This window comes from Aythya ferina, assembly GCF_964211825.1.
Source record: "Aythya ferina genome assembly, chromosome: 1".
NCBI classification, from domain to species: Eukaryota; Metazoa; Chordata; class Aves; order Anseriformes; family Anatidae; genus Aythya; species Aythya ferina.
The window spans coordinates 169,089,466-169,101,563 of record NC_140296.1 but is presented as its reverse complement, the minus strand read 5'-3'; the positions used below and the strand labels follow the sequence as shown (position 1 = coordinate 169,101,563).

At 44.6% G+C, this 12,098-nt stretch overlaps 1 protein-coding gene across 4 annotated transcripts in view; it reads left to right on the top strand.

Annotated features, from left to right (window-relative positions):
• The window catches only part of CNOT2 (CCR4-NOT transcription complex subunit 2), an 85,528-nt gene that overhangs the window by 20,083 nt on the left and 53,347 nt on the right, over positions 1 to 12,098 (top strand). For 2 of the 4 annotated variants that reach the window (XM_084491987.1, XM_084491991.1), the window contains exon 2: positions 9,089 to 9,161. The exons of the other annotated variants lie outside the window; for them this stretch is intronic. The gene's annotated coding sequence lies outside the window, so the exon portion shown is untranslated. The remainder of the gene's footprint in view (positions 1 to 9,088; positions 9,162 to 12,098) is intronic. 4 annotated transcript variants of the gene reach the window in all.

Sequence of the window (12,098 nt, the reverse complement as noted above, 5' to 3'; positions counted from 1 at the left end):
GTGCTTGGTGGTTTTAACCAAGCCCACAGCAGGTATGGTTGTTGAAGCCGTGTGCTTGGGTCTGTCTTAACTGGGGATTATCTCCTATCTATTGTATTCTGTGAGCTTCGTGATGGATAAAATGCTTGAAATATTCACAGGAGATGGGACTGTGGTGCTGGGTTAAATGAAAAGGCTGGAAAAAAAGAGCGGAAAGGTGCAGCTCTGTCTTAGCGATGGTAGTTTCTGGGCTGTGTTGTGTGAGAAGACGAAGCAAAATGACGGCGCAAGCGTTTGACTACACCAGGCTAGCACAGCTAAGTGTCTGCAGCTCCACGTCAGCACGCGGTGCTTGAGGAATTAAGGAGAAGGAAACCTGGAGAAATCCTGATCTCTTAGAGGAAGCAGAAGGAAATCCAATTTCGATGTAAAACTTGCTTTGGTTGCCGTGATGTGTACCCAAGACCTTCAAACGAGAGCCGTGATGCTGCGTGTGTGCTGCAGGGCGTGCACAGTTTGGTGGGCAGGGCTCGGCCCTTCCTCACTCCCCGCCTGCTCCAGCCAAATTGTCGGTTTTGAGGGGGTCCCGGGTTGTTCCCACAGCCATGGGGCCCAACACGGCCATTGCTGGGCAGGAACACTGCATCCAGCAGGCTGGAACACACAGAGATGTATCACAAGTGAACTGCAAACGTTGCATTGATCGGGATGCTCCTTCAGCACTGCCAAAATGGGCGTTTGTTGCAGGTGTCTCAGAGATGTGGCTCGTGCCTCAAAGGAAAGAGAAAAATCATTACATTTGTTCACACAGGTCCTTGTGTGCCCACAGCGACGTGAACCAGACGGCCCTTTCCCTCTGAAATTGGTGTTCAGGTGGAGTATTCCTGGTGCCATCCCCTGTTTACTGACATTTTACCATTTTTGTGTTTCCCCAAGCTGCGGTTTTTTACCCTGGGCTTCTGGCCTTTAAATCTCCCTTCCTTACCTGTCGTTGGTTTCAGTGGCCTGGCCATCTCTTCAAGCTGTGTGCATAGGGCCAAAAGATGGCAAAAGCTTCTGTTTGCCCTTTTCTTTAACAGGCATTCATCTCATCTGCTGTTTTCTTGATGTTCCTGGGCTTACACTCCGGGCTGCAGGTTTGTGCACTACGTCAGTGGATCTCTGTCACCCCCAGCTCCTCTGGGAGCGGAGCAGCTTTTTGTACAACAGCTCCTCTGCCAGGTCTGCTTCAGAGAGGGCTCCGGCCACAGCTGCTGGCTGCAGGCCTGGGGTTTCACACGGAAGGAGGAAGGGAGGCATCCCACAACCCCAGGGATGTTCTGCAGTAGCCGAGGTGGCCTTGCCTGCCGGTGTGGCCTTTGTGGACACAGCTCTGCTTTGCCACAGCCCTCTGCTTCCTCTGCCGGTGCAAAGGAAGGCCAAGGAGCTCCGGGGAAGAATTTCTGTGTATTACCTTCCTGTACAGCTTCCTTGAGACAAACAGAGAAGTTTTAATAGCTTGAGGTCAGGGGTAGCTGTTGTAAAACACCCAGGATGTGCAAAAATATATCTGCTTTGGGTAAAATGCTTGTAGGTATTGTAGAGCCTTTTAGTAAACCTGGGCAGCTTGGCCTGTGCAGGTCTTTCATTCTGTCAGGGGTTCAGCCTGATGGTTCAGTCACTTCTTGTCCCTTTGTACATTTTTCCAACCAATACATCTTTTACAGAGCTTGAAGACTTCAGCTTTGGTTTTCCCTTCACCTCTGTTCAAACCTGCCGAGAGATGCTGCCAGCCTTAACCCTTCAGCCCAGCTGCTTTCCCTGGGTATCACTCCAGGTGTCCCAGCAGCTTCAGCTCAGGGGCTGCGTCCTCTGCCTGCAGTTTCCCCTTTCTACAAGGAAACTTGTAACTTTCCTTCGTAACATTTTATTTTCTGACCTCTGTCCTGTTTCTGATACAGTAGCCAGGAGTTTCAGCAGGCATGCCCCAGCCTTTCCCTTCAGGAGTCTGCCCGTGGACTTTCCCTGTGCGCTAGGGAAGTTGTGTTGCACTACAGAGGGGAAGGATTTGTCACTGCAGGGCACCACGGTGGAAACACGGCGGTGAGCATGGCAGAGGAAGTGTCTGTGCTCTGTGTTTTGTAGTGATGCAAATCTGCTAACTGTAAATATCTGCTTGGTCAACTCTCTCGTGCTGGTGTTACCCCTTTCTCTTCGTAATAATGAAACAGGGGTCTTTTAAGGGACTCAGAAAACTGTTTTACTAACTTGAAGCATCTTTTTGTCTCACTGGAGAACCAAACTGCATGCTAAGCACCCAGAAATTTTATGTACATCCTATCAGGTTGATGCAGCTGACCGGGGTTGTTGTGAACACATCACCTGTGAAGGCTCTTCTGCCTTGGTGGGTTTAGGACTGTTAAGTCTCAGCATTAAGATATTTAGCAAATACCTAAACCTATCTATATTTGATAAGTCTTTACGTTGTGATATCCCTCAGGATTGTCTTTGTAATGTGTTGCTCCTTACAATTTGAGTTGATTTTATTTAATCTAAGATAGGGTGCGCTGGTCTTGCTGCTTGGAGTTGCTTTTCCCGAGGAAGCAGAAATGTCTCATCAGTTTTCAGGAACCTCTGAGTAAATCAGAGTGCCTTTGGGTGGTAGTGGGGGTGTGTATCAGTATCAAAGAAGACAATATTGTGAAGTCACCCACTCCTTACCAGGGCCAGATAAATTAATGTGTCAAGGTTTGGGTTTAGCCGTAGATTTCTGTGTGCTTTGAGAACTGTAGGAAAAGACGGAGTCGTTTCATGGTTTTGGGTCTGAATGGGAAATTCAGACTGTCATTTTAGAGATGGATGTCAACAGATGGACCTTTGTCAGCTCTGTTATCCATTCAGAGAAAAATTCTTGCAATGGCAATTCCATTGATTTTGGCGCTGCAGTGGTGCGTTGGGATCTGAACCCCTCAGAGAGCACTGCTGCAAGGCCAAAATTTGCCTAAAGCCAGTGAGAAAGTGCTACCCACACTACTGTTTAGAGCTGCCTCGGCACCTTCTCGGGAACCTGGAGATGCTTTATAGTTCCCTGTTACCAGCAGTAATGTTTTCAGATGTTTAAGATAATATTCACTTAATGTTTCTTGAATGAAAATTTGGGATTAGAATAGTGATTGCCTACAGTGGGTATTTTGAAATCTCCTTTTTACTAGGAGAACCACTGGAAAAACAGCTGTAATGTTTTGGGTACCTGTACCTTCTAGGTAACAGACCAAATCTGTGAGACCATACAAGCATGTAACAACAGGAAATTCTGTATTTCCGTTGACGTTGTAAATATTTACCTTTACTGGCCCAAACCAGGTAGTTCCCTTTTATATATGTACCTGTCTGACCATGTAGCCATCTGAAGTTCCTTTTATATGCATGTTGATTCTCGCTTGGGGTTATTTTAGCACTGGAAATATGCTCAGTATGGTTTTAATGGCGTCTTACAGCGATGGCAATTAAGCCTCTGGAATGAAATGTTTTGGAAAAATATTCCTTGGAATCTGCTCTCTGACAGTTTCTCTAGAGAGAGGCTTCCCTCTGGGCATGATCAGCGGAGACGAGGAGGTTATTAGTGTTTATTCTATTAGAAGAGACCCTAAGCAGTGCTGGGTAAGAAATTGGGATGCCCCCACCAACCCAGCCACCCCAAGATCAGCCTGCAGAACTGGGAGACGTGGATCTTCAACAGGACAGCGAAGGTGGAACTCTTCACGCTTTTCCCTGCACACCTCGTGAAGTTTTTTTTACCAGAACATTGTCCAGAGAGGCTTCTGGCTCGTTCCTGCTGTGGGTTGCACCAGGCAGCCTTTGGGATGTCTGCTCAACGTGGACCCGAGTTGGTGTCTTTGGAACAGCACAATTTTGTGTGGGTTTGCGGTGAGATTTGCTTCAGCTTTTAAAACCCTTTTGGAAGTTCTTTGACAGTCTGGAAACCGAGCGCTTTACCATTTTTAGTCATCTTCATTGGATGTAAGTGTTCTTCCCGTGCAATATTCACCACTCAGGTGAAATCTTCAATGTGTATACACGCCCTGGGTACCGAGGAAGACATGGGTCTGTGCACAGATAGATGGGGAGCTACACGTTACATTATCTGAGGCGCAATATGAGCAGGGATTAGCAGGGAGATGAGAAGGAGCTGTCAGACCACACAGGCTAATGCAGAAATTTGAGCAACTTGAAAAATGTTGCTGGCTGTGAGTACTGTCAGCCAGAAACTGAATACCTGCTTGGGGTCTGATGGCTTTGAGTACCCTGCCCTTACTCCTTGGTGAGCTTTTGGGGGGCGAGAGATAGAATCAGGAACCTAATATTATAGAGTTCAAAAAGTACAAGTAGAAAGCTGTGGGTGCTGCCAGCTCAAAGCTTTTGGAATCTGTGGTCCACAGGGAGGCCTTTTGGTAGAGATAACACAAGAATTTCTGTCCTATATGGGTGCTTGTACCTCCCACCCCTTAACCTTGGTCCTACCAAGGTCTTCTGCTAGGGCTGTTGTGTCATCTGCTGGGTGGGAGTGAGCACAGCTGTGGCTGTGAGGTGCCCCAGAGTGAGGCTTATTTCTTTCAGGTCAACTGGACAGAAAGGTGAATACTTCAGGATAACCTTCCCGGTAATATCTTAAAGCTATTCATGAAAACTTCCCTGCATTATTTTTCTTCATGAAAGTTAGGTTTTATTTTTTTTCTGCATGGAAAATACTGCTGCGTTTTGGACTTCTATGTGGAAGGAAAGGTCTTTAACCACTTGAAGAATGAAAAAGAGGAAACGGCTCGTAGAACAAATGTCAAGTATTTCTTTTTTTCCTACTTCATTTTACCTCCACAATAGGAAATTTTAGAAGCCTTCTTTTTGGAATTTTATCTGTTTCTGTCCTCGCCAGGCATGACACGGCTCACGCAGGTGAATTTGCCCGTGAGGCAGTGGAGGCTGTGCTTGGGCAGCTGCCTCCCGCTGAACATCACAGTGGCGGTGGCTGGTGAGAGGTGAGGCAAGATTACAGCTCCTTTGTGTTTAATGTTTGTTTTCTCTTAACTACCTTTTGTGGAGATGTTTTGAGCCCCTGCCAAAGTTCAGTGTGTTTGAGCGCTTTCTAAATCATTTTTGATTGTTTTAAGCGTGGCTCGTTGGTGTCTGCTCTGCTTCAAGGGCTGCGTCCTGAGTTACTCAGAGCGAGCTGGAGCTGCCTTGGAGGAGGAGGAGATGCAGCTGAAACAGTGTGTGAGAGCCTAAGGAAATGTGCTGCAGATAAACACAATGCGAGGCAAGCTCGGGTTTAGTTTGTCATGTGTGGCTAATCACTCATTTTAAATGGTGTTGCGTTGCAGTGTAACAAATAAAATGATGGTGCTCTCTTTACTGTAACCCATTCATATTCTGGGGTAACAAATGTAGGATATTGAGTTTGCTCCAGCCAGTAAGATCACAGGAGATGAGGAGTCTCTCAGTGACTAGATCTCTCTTGCTTGTGTTTAATTACCTGCAAGGTGGAGGTCTGGCTCACCTACCTGCTTGGGCTCCGTTGTAGTCACTGGGGAGAGGTCAGTCCAGAGAGCAATTCCTCCCCAATACTTCCCTCGACTGACTCTAAAGTGAACTTCAGTGTGGCTTTTGAAAGCAGGCTCCTTCACGCAGCTGTCTGCTTGTGAGCTCTCACGTTGCTGCCCAAGACCCCATGATGCAGATCCGTGTGGTTTAGCGGAGCGCACCAAAGAGCCTTGTTACCTAGAGGAACTTTTTCTTTTTTCCCTGCATTAGTACGGACTGGTGGAGAGAGGCTTCTTTGTATGAGGTTTGTTCCTGAAAAGGACCCGAAGTGGCTGGGATTACGACCACCGATCACTTGAAGGTTTCTCAAGTATGCGAAGCCTGAGCAGCATCAGGTTATCTGAACGTGAGGGAAGATGCTGAAATAGGTTAATCTTCTGACTGTAGCAACAGCAAACCAACGCTGAAAATAATGAAACTGTAAGTCAGTCCAGGCTAATGAGTGCAAGGCCAGTGACTAATGAGTATGCGACTACAAAGGAAATATCTTCCAGAGTAATTCTCCTACAGGGAAAAGCACAGGCATCCTTCTCCAGTATGTAAAATGCAGATATTGCACTGCCCGATCGCGAGTGGAAGCAGGCTCTGTGTTCTCAGCGTGGCAGAGAGGAAACGTTACGCAAAAATGATGTGTATATGGTCATGTTATTTCAGTATAAACACTGTTTTGACATTTTTACTGGGATTTGTATATTCAGTATTGACAGGGTTTCATTATTTAAATAATTCATTTTGTCCTTACTGCATGCAAGGGCTTAACATCAGAGGCACCTTTGTGCTGGCTTTGCTTAGGAATGCGTGAAGTATTTTCCTGTTTTGCTGGCAGGTGATGGCTTTGGGTTTTCTTGTTTTGTGTGTGTTTTTGTTGTTTTGTTTGGGTTGCTGAACTAGGATTGGGTGGTACAGAGGCAGATGTTCCAAGTTACATTGTCTGGAAGTCAGAGTGGGACCGGGTCGATACAGATGGGGCATGGTATTTCTGAAAGAAATAGAAGAGAGTCAGGCACATGGGTAAGACTGTGGAAGAACTAACCCTGTGTTGTGGGTTGCATTTGGCTGTGCAGGTACCTGAGCATGGCCCAGGCTGCTCACAGAGGCTGCGGGGTCTCCTCCTTGGGGATCTTCAAAACCCACCTGGACGTGGCCCTGGGCAGCCTGCTCGGGGTGGCCCTGCTTGAGCAGGGGTTGGGCCTGGTGGGCTCCAGAGGGCCCTGCCAGCCTCAGCCCTTCCACAATTCTGTGAAAACCATGGTATAAATACCTCATTGTGAAACCCTGGGGATTGCATCCCGGTAAAGGTTTCGTGTTTGTTTTATTGAGTCGAGCAGAGCGTGTGGTGCGCAGCGAGCCGTCCGGCTCCGCGCTGGGCTGGTGAGGGGCAGGAGGAAGCAGACGCCATTCCGGGCTGTCTGAGTGCCTGTCTGCAAGGCATCGTGAAATACTAGTGCTGTGATAAAAGATGGGAGGAGCTCACGTGGAGTATTGTACTTACAGGAGTACAGTAACCACTAAAAGCACCGGAGAGGAACACGGGTCTAGAAGAGAGGGCCCAGAAGATGAGAGAAGAACTCAAGCTGTTTTCCTCAGGGAGCGAGAGCACAAAGGAGGGACTGTGCCTCCAGAGTAAAAAGGGAAAGGGAGAGGAGAAGCTGCTCTCTGCCCTCAGGGAAGAGATAAGATCGTCATGATGTTTGTACAAAGGGGTTTTAGAAGGTCGGGGGGGAGCTGTGGTGAGAGCAGAATGGGTTCCCCCGGGAGGTCGTGTGAGGTCTCTAGTAGGACTGGCAGCTGCTGGTTTTTACCCGGTGGATGCCGGCTCCCACCTGCTGCAGAAGTCAAAGCTTGGTAGGAACCAAAACCTGCTGGTTGTCATCTCCAGGAGACAGCAGCTGCCAGCCCCTCTGGAGTATCAGGTCTGTCTTTGAGGGGCAGAATTTCTCATCCTGCACAAATTCCTCATTACCGAGGTAACATCTAGTTTGGGAAAGACGAATACAGCTTGTTGCACAGCCTTTGGGCCACAAGGCTTCTCATTTCTCACGAGACGTGGAGAACAAAAGCCCTGAAATGGGGTGGAAGTAGTGATTCTGACCAGAATTCCTGTGCGTATCTCAAACAGGCCAATATTTGTGTTAGCAAGATGCAGTCTCAATATAACATCACATACATACGTAACAAAATGAGGGCAGTTTCTCATTCAGAATGTATTCCTTTTGTTTTTAATGGAGCTCTCTGAAGACGTATTTTGGTACTTGAATATGGGCTTTCTTAATTGCCATCCCTGGCAGGGCAAGGCTGGAGCGTCACCAAATTTCATCAGTGCTGTTTTATTCAGTCTGTGTTGCAGTGGCATGAGGCATCTCCCTCACACTGGAGCTGGACATGGAGCTGCTTTGGTGTCCTTGGCTGATGCTGTTCAGAGACCAGAGGGAGAAGCTGAAGCTCAGCTACCTCTGGAGCTGCCTGGAGAGGCTTTGCAGCCCAAGTCCCTTCTCTCCTTCAAGGGAAACGTGTTGATATTTGGTACTCTGTTCACTGATTGCACCCTAAAAGCAGCTGTTTATGCTGCGACTGAACTTCTAATAGTCTTGGAGACTTAAAGCTTGATGTCTTCCAGTGCTGGGCCTCCCCCACCAGCCTCAGCTCCTGGAATAGCACTCCACGCTGAGGACTCCCGTGATGTGGTTTTTCTCTGATGCCGTTGTTTATTTCCCCTACCAGCTACAGCCAGAGCGCGCTGGTTCTGAAGATCCCAAAAGGTCAAAGTCTCCAGTTTTGGGTTTTGTTTTCTGGTTATCTCTGAAAACCGTAGAGGCAGGAATCTGTACTTGCTCCCGTGCTGTCTCAGGGTGGCTTGGGATCATTTCTGTATTTCTTATAGGGAGGCAAAATTGCCTTTAAGGTGTGTAACAGAAAGCGTCAGCCAGCATTCAGGTGTAGCTGGGGTTAACAAAGAAAGATATGCATGGTTAAAAATAATTTGGGGAGTGTTTGTGATGTCTTATGTGGTTTTCTGTAGTGTTTTTAGATTCATTTGCCTTTACGGGATCAAGGAATCTGAGCCTTTCTGCTTTGACAAAGAACACGTAGATACGTTAGGTCTCTGTAGTCATTTAGTTCATACTGTGAACGTGATTTTTTTTTTTTTTTTTTTAAAAAAAAGCTTACTGCTGATTCATTTTTCCCTTAAGACTCTACTATTAATACTATTAATTAATAGTATTATATTATATTAATACTATTAATTAATAGTATTAATGCTATTAAATTCATTTTAAAAGTGAAGTTTTGGTGGTTAATGACTCACTTTAGTACGTGTGATTATTGCTTTTTAATGCATTTACATTTTGCTTTAAAACTATTTAGAAATCTTTTATTTTAAGCTTATTATTTTAAGCTTGAATTGTTTTCAGTGTGTTAAGTGTTTTAAAATGGATTAGTTTTTCAGAATATGGAACAATAAGAATTGTATGAAGTTTAGAAGGCAACAATGTATTTTTACTAATAATGTTTTATTAATCTACTTCATTTACAGGAAGCGTTCACCGGTCAAAATTTGCTTACCTCAGCAGAGACAAAAAATTAATGGGCAAAAGTGCAGTCTGTAGGTAGGTAGCTATTTTTAGTGCACTTAAGGCTCCTCAAGGAGAATCCTTTCAAAGGGAGTGGGATAGCCATTGGAACATAACATTTTGCTCTTTAAAATACTCAGGCGGTGGATTGAACGAGGAGGTGTTGAAGGAAGTAACTTGGAAGTGTATTAAAAAGTGTAACACCTTTATAATGAGATTTTATTTAAGTAGTGGAATGATGTATGCGTGTGAGAGAGGAATTGAAACAACTGTGTTTACTTTTCATATGTGCTTTTAAAAATGCTACAGATACTTTTCTTTAGATTTACAAAGTGCTCTTTCTGACAGTTTTTCCAAACTTGAATGTGACTTTACAAAGGTAAGAAGGGATTGGGCATGGACATCTCTATTTTAGTGGCTGTCGGTGTCTTGCTACATTTAACGCATCAAAGTTCAGTGCAATAGCAGTTAACACTTCAGTAAATTCTCTTCTTTTGTAGTATTCTGTAATCATAATAAAAATGAGCCAAGGTGGCGTGTTTGTAACTTTGCAGTGGTAGCACTGTACAGTGGGTAGGGGAGTTCCCCACTTTGGCATATGGATCCCAATTTGATTTTATTTATTTATTTAAAAAAAAAAAAGCTCCTTGTGTAAGGTTTTCATATGAATATGGTATGCTCTGTAAATAGATGTTTTTTGGAATCCCTAGTGTTCCTTCAGTTGAAATGGAAAAGACTAAAAAAAAAAAAAAATCCCATAAACCAACTTTTAGTTGTTTATCCCGAAATGTATGTTAACAGCATAGGCTATTTTGGGATAGAATTACATTGAATTCAGTACGTCTGTCTGTGGAGATGGGAAGGTCAGCCTCACAACTTTTTTTGTTGTCTCTTGAGATCACTGAATTCAAAAGTCAGTGCTTTCAGTTTGTTATTGGAAGTCACGAATCAGGATATGCTGTAAGGTGTGACCAGTTCTCATGTTTATGCCCTAAAAAGCAGAGAAGGCAGAACAACCTTTTTCTAAGCAGGTGTTGTGCCATGCAAAAAGTAGAATTTGTTGAGTAGCTCTGGGTTGGGAAAGAATTTCAGCAGATTGCAAGCTAATTAGAGCCTACAGTTTATTGGGAATAAAAAAACAAAAAAAATGAACATGGTATAAAGATACAAAGCTGAAAACGTATGAGTTAGCTTCTGGGTTTTGCCAAATACCGAGTGAAAGGAGCACGGGCACGTTCCCAGTGACATGTCATGACAAGTTTAAGACTCATTATAATAAGATGAGCGTAGAAGAGTCAGTAAACCTCAAGAACAGCTTGTTTTTGTGATTACTTTGTTTTACATTTTGGCACATGCGTGTTTGAATTTAATGCTGTACCGCGGAAAGTCCCAGAAGTCATTTTGAGGAGTTTTTTTTTTTTTTTTTTCTCCTTCCATTTGCCGTGGGTTGTTTGTTATGCTCAGCTAGCCTTCAGTTCGGGGATTTGAATTTGGCCACGGGCTCCCCTCCTGCGTGCTCCAAGCCTTTGTCCCAGCATTACAAACGGGTTGGGAAAAAACTATGCTTGGCCCAGGTTGGTTTCTTGTGCCTTGGAATAGTTTATCAGTGTGTTGTTTGTGCTTCCGAGGCACTCTCTGGGTTGTTTTGCCTTTCCTAAAGCCGATCTGGGATGTGTAGTTTGCCTCCCCAGCAGAGAGCATGCCTGTTAACAAGTAGTTTCTGCGACTTGCTTGAAAAAAGCTGAGGCTGGAGCAGCTGTGGTGTGGGATTACAGTTCCATGTCCAGGTGAGGGCTCCGTTTTGTGAGCCAACATTTGAAGCACAACAGAGCATGCAGGTTGGTAACCAGGAGCATGGTAAATTGTAGTTCAAGGTACCCGTGGTATCAGGAAGACGAGACCCATCCTGACTTGTCTTCCTTATCACGACAGTTAGGTGGCTTGCCTTGTTTATGAATTTACTTGCTCTGAATCCAGCAATAGAGTCACTTCTTCTAGTCAGAAGCTGTTGAGATGGATACAGGGCATGGGGATTAAGGACTGGTAGAGCTTGTGCGCTCCTCCTCATGTGATTCAGGAGTGGCTGCTCAGCCCTACTTATTTAAATTTGGGCTAGATCTGATGCTTTATGAAGTAGTACCAGACAGACCTGTTTTGAAATACGGGATTCGTAGATGGAAAGTCATTAATTCACGGCGTGTAATCTTCAGCTCTCGTCTTTCCGTAGTGTTAACATGATTTCGTCTTGTAAAAGAAACCTGCTTTGGTTGTGTGCTCTTTTCTTTCTGTTCTCTTTTCCAGCCTAATGTATTGATGACAAGGGCTTTTACAGAATCCTCTCATAGAAGGCTGTATACAATGTATGTTTTGTTTCCCTTAGAAGTAGGTATTTTAGAGCAGAACTTAAAACAGAGGGATGCTTTTTATGAGAATGTTTTCAAACGTGGATTTTTGTTTGAATTAAGTCATTGAGAACAAATCTACACCGTTTTGAAGAATGAGGTAGCTGCAATTCAGAGACACTGATTTAGAGGATGTAGTAGTCCATATGAATACATGCTGGGGTAGGGAGAAAAACTGTAAAATTCAACTTTCACATAAGGGACAAGACCAATTATAACAGTTAGTAGTTTTTTTAAAGAAAGGCACTGGAGAACGTGGAGTGCTGTACGAGGAGCTGTTCTCATAGAGACAACAGCACACCTGCTCATCTCTTGATCAGAAGAAATTAGCAAGTATCATCAGTACAGAGCGATAGATCAGATAAGAAATGCTAGAAGTCACTAACGTCCTAAAGGAACTCATTACTTTTCTGAATTTTTAAGTTAAACCCTGTCTTTTCTCCCCTTTAAATCTGTTGGATCAATTTAAGAAGTTTTTTCAAATCTCAATTATTTAAAGGCATCAGAACTGTGGTAAGAAGGCTGTTAAATTGGAAAACAGTAATAAAAGGAGGAAAACAAGGGACCAAGG